At 39.9% G+C, this 15,272-nt stretch overlaps 1 protein-coding gene across 1 annotated transcript in view; it reads left to right on the top strand.

Moving 5' to 3' along the window:
- The window catches only part of NUP93 (nucleoporin 93), a 117,613-nt gene that overhangs the window by 28,225 nt on the left and 74,116 nt on the right, over nucleotides 1-15,272 (top strand). The gene's annotated exons all lie outside the window — the stretch shown is intronic.

The raw sequence follows: 15,272 nt of genomic DNA, 5'->3' as shown, positions 1-15,272 counted from the left end.
CCATATTAATCCGTCTAATGGATACATTTCTACTGCGTTATTCCATAAACCTAAAACTACTTTGAGTTGAGAGTTGAAGAACTGTAGATATTTTTTCCTATTGCTGGTATGTTCCCAAAGTATGGAAATCCTGGTTTTCCAGTTTTATATGCTAAATCATATTTGCCTGTCAACTTACAGATACCTTCTCATTTCCATGTAATCTTAAAATGGCATGTATACTTAACTTTTTAAACTTTTTTTTTAGTTTTAGTCCCCCTCCCCTCTACAACCGCTTGAGGCTATTAACAAATACGTATAACAGGGATGAATAATCACCATATATTTTGGGAGCATCCCTAATAATGTGGAACGAAATGGCACTTGCTGAAAGGTTTTTTGTTTGTTTTTAATGTTGAAAATACCAAGAAATGTAAAACTGTTTTTTACATTTTCTTTATATTCTTGGAGAAGGTATTTGGAATACTTAGCAGCATTTTGTGATGTACTTCATGCACCTCCAGTGATGGGATACTCCATTTTTTTACCTTAAGTTACTGACAGGTTTATAAATGTATTGAGTCATAATGATCATCTCATCTAACCTTCTACTTAATGGAAGAATACCCTCCTTCAACACTGCCATTAGATGGTTTTCTAACTATGTATGCTCAGTTACATCAAGGAGAATTTCTTAATTTGGAATGAGCACATCAGAGCTTTGGTCCTGTACCACTGGGAAATCTTTGAACTTTGAGATTAAGGATGCTTCCATTTCAAAAGTTGACCTCTTGGCCAGGCACAGTAGCTCACGCCTGTAATCCCTGCATGGTAAGAGGCTGAGGTGGGAAGATTGCTTGAGCCTGGTTCAGGACCAGCCTGGGCAACATAGTGACACCCCCTGTATTTGGTCATTTTTATGTTGCTATAAAGACATACCTGAGACTAGGTAATATATAAAGAAAAGAGGTTCAGTTGGCTTACAGTTCTGCAGACTGTACCAGAAGCATAATACCAGCATCTGCCTCTGGGGAGGCCTCAGGGAACTTTAACTCATGGCAAAGGCAAAGTGGGAGCTTGCACATCAAATGGTGAAAGCAGGAGCGAGAAAGAGTGGTGGCGAGGGGCAGGTGCCACACACTTACACCAGATCGCCTAAGAACTCACTGTCCTGAGGACAGCACCAACAGGATGGTATTAAACCATTCATGAGCAATCTGCTCCTGTGATCCAGTCACCTTCCACCAGGCCCCAACTCCAACACTGAGGATTACAATTCAACATGACATTTGGCAGGGACATATATTCAAACTACGTCACTCTGTCACTACAAAAATAAAAAATTATCTGGGCATGGTGGCGCATGCCTGTAGTACCAGCTACAGGCGGAGGCTGAGGCAGGAACATCACTTGAGTCTAGGAGGTTGAGGCTGCAGTGAGTCCTTCCTGTTCATGGCACCGTACTCAAGTCTGGGTAACAGAGCATGACTCTGTCTCTAAAAAAAAATCTCACCTCTTTGTTGTGTTGTTCCAGAGTAGCTTCAGATATGCAAAATGGTCAGTCCAAGATAACTTTTGATTAATTAGGAATTGATCATCTATACCTGAAGTAAAAGTTTAAGGGTTACTAGTTTTGAAATAAGTCCTCTGTTGACTTCATCTTCTTGCCAGCAAAGGCATAAAGGAGAAAATTTAGCTTTGGCTTGATCTGGGGGATCTCTGTTTTATCAATAGGGTTTGGAGGTTTTAAGTGATATTGTGTGGCTCAGTTGACCTGAGCCACATAACCTTAAACTTCCTATACACATATCCTTTCCTGGTTTAGTAACCGAGTATAAGAGCCAAGCCAGCTTGCATTCTTGGCATAGAGTGATCCTCCTCTTAATTCTCCTCATAGTGTTGGTTACCCAAGAAGAGTAAACTTGGACATTTTCAGTGAATTGTCTTTACAAAAGCCTGATATACTTATTTGATGGACTTTTTTTTTTCATTTATAATTGCTTAATTGAATATAATTCACATATCATAAATCTGATGGACTTTTGTAATTGAAGTTTTGTTTCTCAATCAATGCATTTTTTTGAGGTCAGAGTACACCCTAATTCCATGTGCTATCAATCAGAGGAGAAATTATTATGTCAATTTATAGGTCACTTACAGTACCATTCATAAAAAGAAAATGCTGATGCATTCTTTGACAGGTGCTGTCCAGGACTTTGTACTATCCATTGTTTGCATTACTGAAGCTTAAAGGCATTTTTCCCATGCATACATTGTCCTTTTCTTTTTGTTTTTTTTTTGTTTTTTTTGAGACAGAGTTTCGCTCTTGTTACCCAGGCTGGAGTGCAATGGTGCAATCTTGGCTCACCGCAACCTCCGCCTCCTGGGTTCAGGCAATTCTCCTGCCTCAGCCTCCTGAGTAGCTGGGATTACAGGCACGCACCACCATGCCCAGCTAAATTTTTTGTATTTTTAGTTGAGACGGGGTTTCACCGTGTTGACCAGGATGGTCTCTATCTCTTGACCTCATGATCCACCCACCTCGGCCTCCCAAAGTGCTGGGATTACAGGCGTGAGCCACTGCGCCCGGCTACATTGTCCTTTTCTATTTGGTAAACATTGATTCTGTTTTCTTCTGCTTCTAATGGAGCTTGAAATTAATACAGGTTTTTGTTGTTATCATTTTGTTGTTTGTCATAATCAATAATGTTTGTATGCATTGTGAATGCATTTTAAAAAAATTGCTGTGACCAGCAAAGGTAGTATATTAAAGAAACTCCATTTAAATATATGTATGGATTACACTAGTAGAATTTTTGAATGTTTATTGATTTTATTTTTTGGAAATGGTCATAAAGAAGGCCTACATTTGTGTAATAGAGGTGAAGAGCAGTAACAGGACATGCTGCTAAAACAGCTGTACTAGATCTGTTCTAAATGACTTTGTGGTGCTTGGGAGTACGCGTCCTCTTCCAGAAATCCACTTGCTCACTTCTGTCTTTGGAGAAAAAAATATTGAGGGCATATTGCACATCTTTACTGTGATCTGAACAGACCTAATGTATCATGGATGGGTGTATTATATAATAATAAAGTGCAACTTTACATAGTTCAGTTATATTCTGGGCTTTTTCACTAGATTGCATGTACATTTCAAGAAGGCTCTGCAGAAATAGCCTGAGCTGGCAATGAAAATGGGGGCTGCAGTTTCCCAGCATTAGGCTTTAATATTTTTATGGTGTCAGACTTTCAAAATACCTAAAAGAGTGGAATTGGAATGTTTCTAACACAAAGAAATGAAAAACACTTGAGGTGATGGATATCCTGATTACCGATTTGATCATTACACATTGTATGCTTGTATCAAAGTATCATGTGTACAACATGAATAAATATAACTATGATGTATCCCTAATAATTAAAAATATTTTTAATGGCATTAGACCATTGCAGAGCAACAATAAATAATTGCCAAACTTACTATATTAGATCCCTAGGGATGCTGTAACAAAGCGATGTAAACTTGGTGGCCTAAAACAGAAATTTATTCTGTCACAGTTCTGGAATCCTGTACTTTGAAATCAAGGTGTTGGTAGCACCACACTGTCTCCATGGGCTCTAGGGGAGAATCCTTCCTCTTCTAGCCTTCTGGTTGACTCCTGACATTCCTTGGCTTATGGCAGCATAACTTCAGTCTCTTCCTCTGTCTTCACATGTTCTTTCTTGTATGTATCAGGTCTACCTTTCATGTCTTTTAGGACACCAGTCATTGGATTTAGGACCCACGCTAAATCCAGAATAATCTCTTCTTGAGATCCTTAATTATATATGCAAAGGCCCTATTTCCAAGTAAGGTCACATTTACAAGGACCAGGGGTTGAGACTTAGACATATCTTTTTGTGGGACACATACTTCAACCCACTATACTTATAGTGCCAGAAATTTTAAAACTGTTACTGTAAACAAGGAAACATCTTCAAATTTAACTCCATTTCACATCCATAGGAAATATTGGGATATGATATCCATTGCTGGTGGTTCAGTGCTACAAGTCCCAACTAAGTTTCTGATGTCTTCCTCATTATTCTCTTTTGAGCCTTTGGGAAATAAGGGTGACTACCCATATCCGATACCAGAATTTAATAGTAGTTACTCTTTCTAAACGTGTTAACAGTCTGTAATGTGTTTTAGAGATTTATCTAGAGACATTTTTCAACTAGAAACTGTTTGCTTCTTAAAGTATTAAATACATAGTTTTTAAGGTAAGTATAGAAAGGATTAAATTTTGGCATTTTCCCAGGGTAGGAGGAACTGCTCGTGTGTGTGTGTGTGTGTGTGTGTGTGTGTGTGTGTGTGTGAGTGTGTATTGGTACCAGGTTGCCCAACCCATTCTTTTTTGAGACAGGGTCTTGCTCAGTTGCCCAGGCTAGAGTGCAGTGGCATAATCTCGGCTCACTGCAGCCTCTGCCTCCCAGGTTCAAGCAATTCTTCTGCCTCAGCCTCCTGAGTAGCTGGGATTACAGGTGTGTGCCACCACACCTGGCTAATTTTTGTATTTGTAGTAGAGATAAGGTTTCTTCATGTTGGTCAGGTTGGTCTCAAACTCCTGATCTTGTAATCTGCCCGCCTCGGCCTCCCAAAGTCCTAGGATTACAAGTGTGAGCCACTGTGCCCAGCCTCTTTTTTCTTTTATAACTTATATCTTTGCTCACTCCCTTCACTTGTCTTGGAACATCCAAGCCCTTATTTCAGTCTGAGACCCTAACGCTTTCCTTAGTTGTCATCTCTTCCATAGTCTTAATAGATCTGTCTTCCCCACAGCCTCCAAATATAGTATATTGGCTTCCCTGCTTAGGAAAAGACAAAACTTTCTGAATGTTCCCTTACAAAGTAAATAGAAATCTAGATTATGTTGTTGGAATTGACTTAGCAGCCAATTCTAATCTTAGATAAGTGAAAATTCAGCCCCTTCTACCAGAAAAAAAAAAAAAAGACTCTGTTCTGAAGGTCTTCATTATCTGCCTAAATCTCCAGATGGAAGTCTGTCCTATATGAGTAAAGAGAAAAAAAAGTGATAAACAGGATAAAATAACCATAAGAAAATTAGAGTCAGGGAAACTGATAAGACTAAAGGTGTGATAATAATTGACTCTTAAAAACTTGTTTTGCTTGCCACACTGTATCTGTAACATATTCATTATTTTCTTCCTTTTTCTGTCCTTGGAAATGTAGAATATGCCCAAACCACTTTTAGTTTGTCTTTTAAATAGTAAGAAGAAACTAAATGGCTTTGGTAAGTATAAAAATGAATCAGAGGCCGAGGCGGGCAGATCACTTGAGGTCAGGAGTTCAGAATCAGCCTGGTCAACATGGTAAAACCCATCTCTACTAAAAATACAAAAATTAGCTGGATGACGTGTTGGCGCATGCCTGAAATCCCAGCTACTCAGGAGGTCAAGACAGGAGATCACTTGAACCCGGGAGGCAGAGGTTGTGGTGAGCCAAGATGGTACCATTGCACTCTATCCTGGCCGACAGAGACTCTGTCTCAAAAAATAAATAAAATTAAAAAATGAATCAGTAGTGTTGTAACCCCTTATCACCTAAGTTATTTTTATATTCTATCTTTTAGTTTTCTATCTTGTGCTCCTTAAATGCAGCTATATATAACACCAAAGAGGAAAAGTAGTTGCTCACTAATTGGGTGTTTGTAGTACTGGCAAGTTGTTGATTGGGAACAGGTTGCAGAAATCCTGTGGCAGTTTGTTGGAAAGAAGGTCAGACTTGCCTAGAATGATTAGTATGCTAATAGCAGCTCTTCAGGATTTACTGGCAAAATATTAATATTGAAGAAAAAATGCAGTAAAATTTCCTTAGCTTGAATCAGTTGAGGGAAAGTACAGTCTGAATGGGTAAACAGTATCTTAATTCTTAGACCACTTTGAAAGAAAGGTAGTTGTCATTTTCATCTGTTTCTGAAACTGAAACTGCTAAGCATGTTTACTGAAGAAAGGTGTTATTACCAGACTTGCTTTAGCAAATCTAAGGAAGAGATGAAATTCATAAGAGTTGCATCTGGGGCTGGGCGGGGTGGCTCAAGCCTGTAATCCCAGCACTTTGGGAGGCCGAGGCGGGTGGATCACGAGGTCAAGAGATCGAGACCATCCTGGTCAACATGGTGAAACCCTGTCTCTACTAAAAATACAAAAAACTAGCTGGGTGTGGTGGCGCGTGCCTGTAATCCCAGCTACTCAGGAGGCTGAGGCAGGAGAATTGCCTGAACCCAGGAGGCGGAGGTGGCGGTGAGCCGAGATCACGCCATTGCACTCCAGCCTGGGTCACAAGAGTGAAACTCCGTCTCAAAAAAAAAAAAAAAAAGTTGCATCTGTTTGCATACTGATAATTTGTGTAACAATTCTGAGAAATGGTTTAAGTATCTTTCATCTTATTTCTGTTCTTAATATGCCTGAGTAGGCTCTTTTGCACAAAATGGTGATCTAGCCCAAATTGGATGGTTTTGAACTGATGGGCTGTGGACCCTGAAGGAGTAAGAGTTTGCTCTCTAAATATTTTCACATAATATAAAAATATAAGAGACTATTCCATGGAATCTAATGGCGTGAAGGCTTTTAGTTAAGCATTTGCATTTATTGATCTCTTTTGTTATATTCCTCTTGCCCCTAAGAGAATGAACAAGATGTTTATGATAACCTTTCTTTAGAGTTTTTAGAGGGATTTAACTGATATTTGAATCTTGCTCTTTCTCAGCTTATGACAGCTGCCCATCCAGTACTTAAAACAACCTATAGTTAATGCTCCTGGGCTCAGTAGGAGTGATGAATCTGATTATCACCAGATCCAAAGTCTGTTAGTTGGAGAGAAATCCTTTCTTGGAACACTGGGTGCATTTTAGGCTGAGATTTGGGTGTAGTGACTGAATCACGTGAAGAAAAGACATTACATCTTACTGTGCCCTGTTCTGGTTCAGGAACAGTAAGTGGTGCCAAGCTTTGTCCCCTGTGTGAACACAGCAGTGTCTATATCATACCCACTTAATAAACATATTTGCTGTTCCTTGTCATTAAATCCTGACCCAATATAAATCTTAGAGCTGGTAAAAACCAGTAAACCTGTTAAAAAAAAATAATGTCTTCACAGAGGCAGACTAATGTGCCATCCTGTTTTGTGTTTATAATTAGGTAGCCTAATGCTGATTACAATGGTAAGAAATTGAAATGATTTAATTTTGTTGCCTGTCTGTGATAAGGAAAAAGGTAGGCATTGTGGTCTGGTGGCAAGGTATGCAATTACATTAAAGTATTCTGTGAATGGAATTAAAAATGGTAACTTTGGAATAAAAATGGGTCTGGGGAAAATGTGGAAAACTGCTTTTATGTGAGCCATGGATATAGGATTTCGGCCTTTTTATTTATCCATTCACACTTAGTTCTGAATGCAAGGCTTTCTGAACAGGCAAGTAAATGGATGCTGAATGCATTTTGAATGAGCAGGAAATGACAGGCTTTTTTGTCTTCTCGGAGGTTTCTTAGATCCTGTAGTGAGCAAGAGAATATCAATTACCAACTTAAAGAAGAAAGAACTTAGAATGGTTCTCTAAGAGTATTTTGGAACAAGCCCTGTGGCTAAAATATTTATCTAACATTTTTTTTTTTTTTTTTTTTTTTTTTTTTGAGACGGAGTTTCGCTCTTGTTACCCAGGCTGGAGCGCAATGGTGCGATCTCGGCTCACCGCAACCTCCGCCTCCGGGGTTCAGGCAATTCTTCTGCCTCAACCTCCTGACTAACTGGGATTACAGGCACGCGCCACCATGCCCAGCTAATTTTTTGTATTTTTAGTAGAGACGGGGTTTCACCTTGTTGACCAGGATGGTCTCGATCTCTCGACCTCATGATCCACCCGTCTCGGCCTCCCAAAGTGCTGGGATTACAGGCTTGAGCCACCACGCTCGGCCTTATCTAACATTTTAGTAGAAGACTTCAGGTATTGGCCAGGCTCTGGTGCTTTTGAACTGGAGTTGAGTTGTCCCCTCCCTCCTTCACCAGCTATCTCTTAACCTGCTGATATCCATTGATGCCCCAGCACTCTGGAGATGAGGAACATAGATTGAAATCTTCAGTCTGGCGTCTATAAATTGCTTGGTTGCAGGAACCAGAAATGGGCATGTCTTTTTATCTGCTGAACTAGTTGATACTCAAGTAGTTGTGATTTAAATGGTAGTTAAAGCCTTGTCAAATATTGAGTGTGTTACCGTAGACCAGTCTGTTGTTCTCAGATGGTCTTTTACCCAGTGTGCCACGTTGATCTGCTTGCCACAGCACTGTGTGATCTCTTATTTCTGTTTTGGAATATTTGATCCAAAGCTGTGCAGACCTGCAGCCTGACGTGGCACCTGGCAAAGTGAGGCTTCTCAGTTACAAAACTTTGAGATCCAGGTTGTTAGTGTCTCACTAAAAATCCATGATCTGTGATAGAATGGAGAATATTACATAGAAAGGAGACCCTTGGCTTTACTTCTTTTTGTTTGTTTGTTTGGTGGGGACCAGGAAAAGAAGCTGGGAGGTAAGATGGGCAACATCCCCTACTGACAAGACCAAGACTTAGAATTTTCTTTTGCTGCAGAGCTCTAAGAACCAGTGTGAATTGCTTTATTTTAAAGTATCTTTCCACTTTAAAAACGCTCATCTTCCATCTTGCACTTCAGATATGGAGAGGCTGAATGCCTTCCCCAAGCCCAGGTTGCTGGCAGCTATGCTGGGGCTGAGGCTCTTGGTTCTGACAGCTGCTGGTCTGCAGTGATCATAAGATCAGCAGTGGTACATGCACCACTTTAATTATCCTGGAGGACAGAAGGGCCAGTCCTTGCCTCTCACTGTGGAGTGGCTGTGAGGCTAAGATGCCATCAGCAAAATCCTGCCTGTGCTTTCTAGAAAGCTGCAGCACTTAAAGCACTGCAGCAGAATCTGCTGAGCAGGGCTGGGCGTGACACAGCTGCCAAGAAATACTCAGAAAGAACCCTTGTCTTATAAGACATATTTGCAATGAAGACTAGGCTATTTGTTTAATTTATAAAACACAAGGGAGGGTTAGATCAGCAGAATGTAAGTGGGAGTGTGGATTTACCTGCTGATTTTTTAAAAATTACTGACTAATCTGGTTTATTTCTCTGAATGGCATGAACAAAAGGATATGGGGGAGAGTTTTCTCCACTCCTCCCTTTTCTTTAAAAAAAATTGTCTATTTTAAAATGCTGTTGCTATCTTAGAGATAGGTAGAAACGGCCATGTAAAGTTACATGATATGTTTGATTTGCTCGAGTGTATTTTGGTGAATACACTAGTGTGATATTCCTTGGAAGTTTTCTCTCCTTTCCTAGTAGGTTCTCTCACTTTCACAGTGCACATCAATCTTTCTCAACAGGAGGACCAGTCTCTAAATGAGCAGGGCCTGATGGACCCTTGAAAGTTAATGGGCATTTGCAGGACCATTTAGTTCTATAATGAGGTCCTAAACTGCCCCAGATGTCTTAGCGTTGAAGGAATTTGGTGTTGGGTGTTGTTCATTCAAAAGGTGCTTTTACTGAATCAGTGCTTCACAAACCAGTTTTTTCCCCCTCCCCACTTTGTCTCAGACTGAGAGATACTTTTATAAAATACAGCAGAAAGAATTACTGGAAAAGAAAGACATGCAAAATACAAGCCCTATTTTTTGGATTTGATACATATAAAATTACCCAGTTCGCTTTAAAAATCTCTAAATCCTTATTCTCAGTTTTTGTGCTTATCTGCCGCAGACTGGGAGCAAACCGTTTGTGGACTGGTGCTCCTTTAACCATATTTTGACCAGTTTAAATAGTTGTGTTTTTCTCTCCTTCCTTCTTCCTTCTCTGTTTCTCACTGTTGCAGTGAAACACAGTACCAGAGACACATTAAATTCTTATCTTTTGTTTTACCCCAGCTAACACCAAGGAGGCAAAGCCCAGGTTTATTGAACATTTATTATGTTCAGATGCTGTGCTAAGCACTTTCTGTGCTTCCTCATTTAATCTTCCTAGCAACCCTCTGAGGTGGATACTTACTGTTAACCCCATGTCACAGATGAGAAAGCTCAGGCTTCCAGAGACTAGGTATGCCAGATCGGAGCTCCAGTCTGTTGATTTGTGTTTGATACTGTGCTCTTAGCCTAGACTTTAAATTTCATTTGCAGACTAAGACTGTTTTAGTAAAGGATTGAATTTTTTCAGGATGTATTCAAAGGGAGAAAGTTAGTGAAAGTATAAAATAGAAGTGTAATTGATGGTTCATTTAGCACAAAATAAAGGGTAGAAAGTCCACAGTGCCTGAGAAAAGTATACCACCTTTTGAATGGATGTGGTAGGCATAGCTCTTATTTACACAAGCTTAGTAGTAAAATAATGGTGATTGAGGGAGAAGCTGGAGCATACTTTCTCAGCCTTGATGTGAACTCCTACAGAGTGTTGTGAGGTGGTGGTTGAGGGGCATTCAGTTTTGCAGAAAGGCCAAACCTGCTTCATCCGTTTATCTCCAGGTGCTTACTTTTTTGCCATAGTTTTCTGCTTGCTGAGCTGTCAGTTTAATTTACTGTCTAGAGCTTAGCCTATTATTTTTCAGGTTTGCTGCCCTACAGGTACACTGTAAAGGATTTCTGTGAAATCCTGGAGCAGCTTTTAGTTTCAAAATGTCAAGGCTTTCTGCTTGTGAAAATAGGTTGTGTTCAGCTTCTTGCTTGATCATCTTTGTTTTGTTTTGCTTCTGAAGCTGAACTTGAGTTAGAAGCATGATGTTAGAAGCAATTTAAAGGGCATATCAAATTTTTACTGTAATACTGAACTATTGATTGTTGACTTATTTGTAGGTTTAATGCAAACCCATTTCCTTACTTAGCGTCTGACTGGCCATTAAGCCCTGGCAGTGTGCCGGAATGTTGAAATCTTATATTGCATAATGTGATTTGTCTGTCTAAGGGTATTATGTGTGTTTGGTTTTTAAAGACACAGCCAGAGCTCTCAGCTTTTTGTGTATATTCCAGAATACAGGACAGATTTCTCTGCAGCAAAATTATTCACTTCTAAAAGTTTAAAAGTGAGGATTAACATTCAGCTGAACATTAACACCTGATGTTATGTAAACTGGTACTCTTTGGGCTATCTGGCTTTCATAAACAAACACACACCAACCTAACAGAATCAGGAAGAGAAGACTAAGCAGGGAAGGGAGAAGGGGTGTCAGTGAGTATGCAAGAGTAGGTGACAGTTAAGTTTGCCTGGTTCCACTCTGCTGGCACAGAGTCGAACTTAGAATCTAGCTGAAGGGCTGGTACAGTGTCCTGTTTATGGAGAGAGCTGGCCAGCAGCTCGGGAGTGGTTGGATAAGTCATCAATGGTCACAAAAAATTTTCACCATCTTCTTTCGCGCCTAGAATCTTTTGACTGGAACAGAGGGTGTGTTTTCACTCCTTGAGTTAAGGGAGGGAGTGAGATGACAAATACATTAAATCTGTGACTTTGAGAGTGAATGAGACCTGTATACCTTTAAGGGAGGAAAACTGATTCCTCCACCCCCACCAATCACAAAAATAAGATGTGCTTAATTCAGAAAATTTGGAAAATGGTTCCATAGTTAATTTCTTTAGTGCTGTATTTCCCCTTGAAGTTGTTAGAACAGGTACCATTTGGGGAGTGTTGAATTGTTTAGACCATATACTTGAAACGATGAAACATCTTCTGTGTGAAATGACAAGGAAAATTGGTAATAAGAGAAGTGAGGAATTGGAACATGAAGTACGTGTTAGGAATAAACTGTAAAAGTGGCCCTCATAGCTCAAAACTGGTCAATTTCTATAAATTGACACATAGTCTTTAATCTGTATGAAAAAGCTTCCTAATGTACAAAAAGGTATCAGAGATGTGGTGATTTCATGAACAACTCTTATTTCATTATCCCCTCAAACCATTTGGAAGGCTGGTTATTGAGAAATTCTGTGACTTTGTCCTAATTTGGAAGATTTGGGGGGAGTTAGCAGGCCTGGAACTTTCTATGAACTTTGAGGGACACATCATCATAATCTTTCCATTTGTATAATACTTTTCAGTGGGCTTTGTCTGTCTTTCTCTTGTTCCACATTGCAGTGTATGAGATGGATTGAGTGAGCGCTAGCATCATCTTTATTTAAAAGGGGAAGAAACTGAGACTAAGATAGATTAGTTACTATAAAAGGTGGAACTTGAACTCAAATAATTCTTTATACCTTGTCCTATATTCCTACTTTTCTTATGACTTGCTGAGGAAGGCATCAAGTGATGGATTGATTGGGTAAATGCCATATTATTCTTTTCTGCAAAGACACTAAGCCAGTTCTTTCACCACTGGTCGAAATTCTTTATGTTTTTGTCCCTGTCTTTCCTCTGACCATTTCTTACCTGTTTGGTATGGAATGACATTTCCATTTATTTCCTCCAGCATGAAAGACTTGCTGGTTAACTAAATTAGGGATGGAAATGCTACTTAGAAGAGGAGTTTGACATGATTGGTTTCTGTAGACTATACACTGAGTGGTGATAAGCCTCATATTTTCCATCTGAGATATGCTTTGGAACAAAAAGTGATACTGATGTTTGTTGTTACTGCTGACATAGTTTACTGCTGTTTTCCTTTATGTGGAGCGGTACTGGGTTTATGTTGTTGTCTTGAGTAGGTCATTGCTGGCAAGCAAATGAAAAGTAGCAAACTGGAACAAATGCCATCTTTGGAACTTTAGGTGGACTGGAAGCAGTGTCAGGAGTTTTAGAGCAGATTGAAGGAAAGGTTTGTTTTGTTTTAGTTTTTGCCATTAATTTGCTTTCTGTTTTACCATGGATACTACCTTCCCTGTTCCCTTCTTCCCCCACCTCCCTTTCATTCTTTTTATTTTTTGGTCTTTTCTCCTTTCATTTTTGTTTTCCTTCTGTCCTTTGCATTCCTCTCTTTTTCTGCCACCTGTCCCCTTGCCTCAGACTTTTTTAGACTGGCTATCAGCAGGAACTGCCATTGCTAATGGGAGTGTACAAGGTGCCTTAGTGGTTTGGGGGGCAGAAGAAGAGTAGAGAACATGGTTGGGTAAAAGTTTTTGTCATTTTTCTGATTAAGTGTTAGCTATGAAAACATGGCTATTAGAATGGCTCCCACTGCCTGACAGTATGCACCTACCAAGGCTGTCTTCCCTGTGGAATGAGCACAGTTGGAGTGTGAGATTGGACTGGGCCCAATGGGCCTGATGGCTCTGTGGGTGCTTGGACTTATTGTCCATCAGAGGTGAGCCTCTTCCTTGTTTCTCCCCTGCCCTACATGCTCTCATTACTTGTGTTTTCTGCATTTGCAAACCCCAAAGAAATGGAATTTAGTTTTATTTGTCCAGCCAGTTTGCTCATGTTCTGCCCTTTTAATATGTGCCCTGAAGTACATTTCCTTACTTTTGGGCGTTGCCTGGAGTCTCTGCTAATTTTCTACCTTTGCTTTTCAGTGTCTGACTCAGCTTGGTATTGTGGGCCTGGGCCTGTAAGAGTTTTCTGTTACGTACCGTGATATTGTGAAATATGTATTTGGTCTTGGACCCTGTTTCCTGGCATACAACTCCTAAAATCCTTAGAAACACCAAGTGATGTATTTTTATGTGCTGATCAGCTGACTGATAGTTGACAGCCCCTAGGTAGCTTCAGAATGGGGATTGGTCACCTCAAAGAACAAGGCAAGATAGGAAGGTTGAGACTTTCAGCCCTTCTCCACCCTGCTGGGAGGGGAGAGGAGCTGAAGGTTAAGTTGATCACCAGTGGTCAGTGGTTTAATCAGGCATGCCTACAAAAAGAAGCCTCCATAAAAACCCAAAAGGAAGTCTTCTGTGTTGATTGTCATTGTGTTGTGAGGACAGAAGAGACAAAGTTTGATTTGGTTTTTCCTCACAAGTACTTAGTCGGCTGAGGTTTGAGGTGAGAGTCACAACTTATTTATTATTAGTGGATTGATTATACATTAAAGCCAAATCTAAGTAGAAGGGAGAACAGGGAAGAAACTGACCAAGGAAAAGAAGACATTTGGTTGTGTTTCTTGTGTTTTGGAAATGAAGTTGTAAATTAATCTATCTCCCAACCTCATATATGCTTTTTACCATTTGTTAACTTTTCATTCTACTTTCTTTTTTGAGGGTGGGGCAGTGTAATGGGAGGGGGTTTATTTTGGAGTAACAGATGCATTCCAGAGCCCTTCAGGCATCTAGGCTTTTCCTTGGGGGCTAGGAAGGAGCAGGAGCTACTGATCTCATCTCTGTCTTTGTGTTAACTTTCTAGCTCAGGTTGAGTTTAATTTCCTCCTCCATTCCTCTCCTGCCCTGAACAGCCTTGGCAACCAGAAAATCTTGGTCAGTGATTCTAAAGTGTGGCACTCAGACCAGCAGCATCACAGCATACCTAGGAACTTTTAAGAAATGTGATACTTAGGCACCCCCCAGATCTATTGAATCCAGATCTTTGGGGGTGAGACTCAGAGTCTGTTTTAACAGGTATTCCAGCCTGAGATCCACTGAATTCAGTGATAACAGAAGTCTAGTGTAAGTAAACCTACTTTTATAGGTGACTCTGCCAACTTTTAAACTCAGTCCGCCTGTGAACTAATACTGAATTTTCACTAAACTGTGAACAGTGTAGCCTGCAAAGCATTGTATTTATCTTTTAAGTGTTAATGAGTCCATAAAGAATTTATAACCACCTTTGTTTTTATCTTTGCTTCATCAAGAACATAGTGATCAATATAATATATGTTTAAAGCATATATATTTAAAAAGTTATGACTTATAATTTGTCAGTTGTAATTGTTTTCATCATAGAGGTATTTAAGCTGTAGCTCAAAATATACTACCTAAAAAGTAGTCAGAGCCCAGAGGAGAATTAAGAAGGGAGGGAGACATGGGAAAGGGAAGTGGGTGGATTAATAATCCCATCTTAGTTAATTATCATTATCCTCTCTGATTGCTGTGTGCGGATGTGCTGTTGCTTCTGCAAATGTTAATAATTCATGGATGGACTATGCCAAAAGGAGGCCTTAAATCTGGTCTCTCAGCAGATTAAATACACCGTCTGCCATCAGCAGGAGCCAGGAGACATGAAAGATGGACTTGTTGTTTTTATTCATTAACCTGATTTCTCTGCCTTTCTCCCAGCTCCTCTCATTCTCATTTTGCTCACCTTTTAATTTGCTTCTCTCTGTACGCCCCCCACCCTAACCC

This window comes from Saimiri boliviensis, chromosome 1, assembly GCF_048565385.1.
Source record: "Saimiri boliviensis isolate mSaiBol1 chromosome 1, mSaiBol1.pri, whole genome shotgun sequence".
Classification (NCBI taxonomy): domain Eukaryota; kingdom Metazoa; phylum Chordata; class Mammalia; order Primates; family Cebidae; genus Saimiri; species Saimiri boliviensis.
The sequence above is the reverse complement of the archived record's forward strand: the minus strand, read 5'-3'. Positions and strand labels throughout refer to the sequence as shown.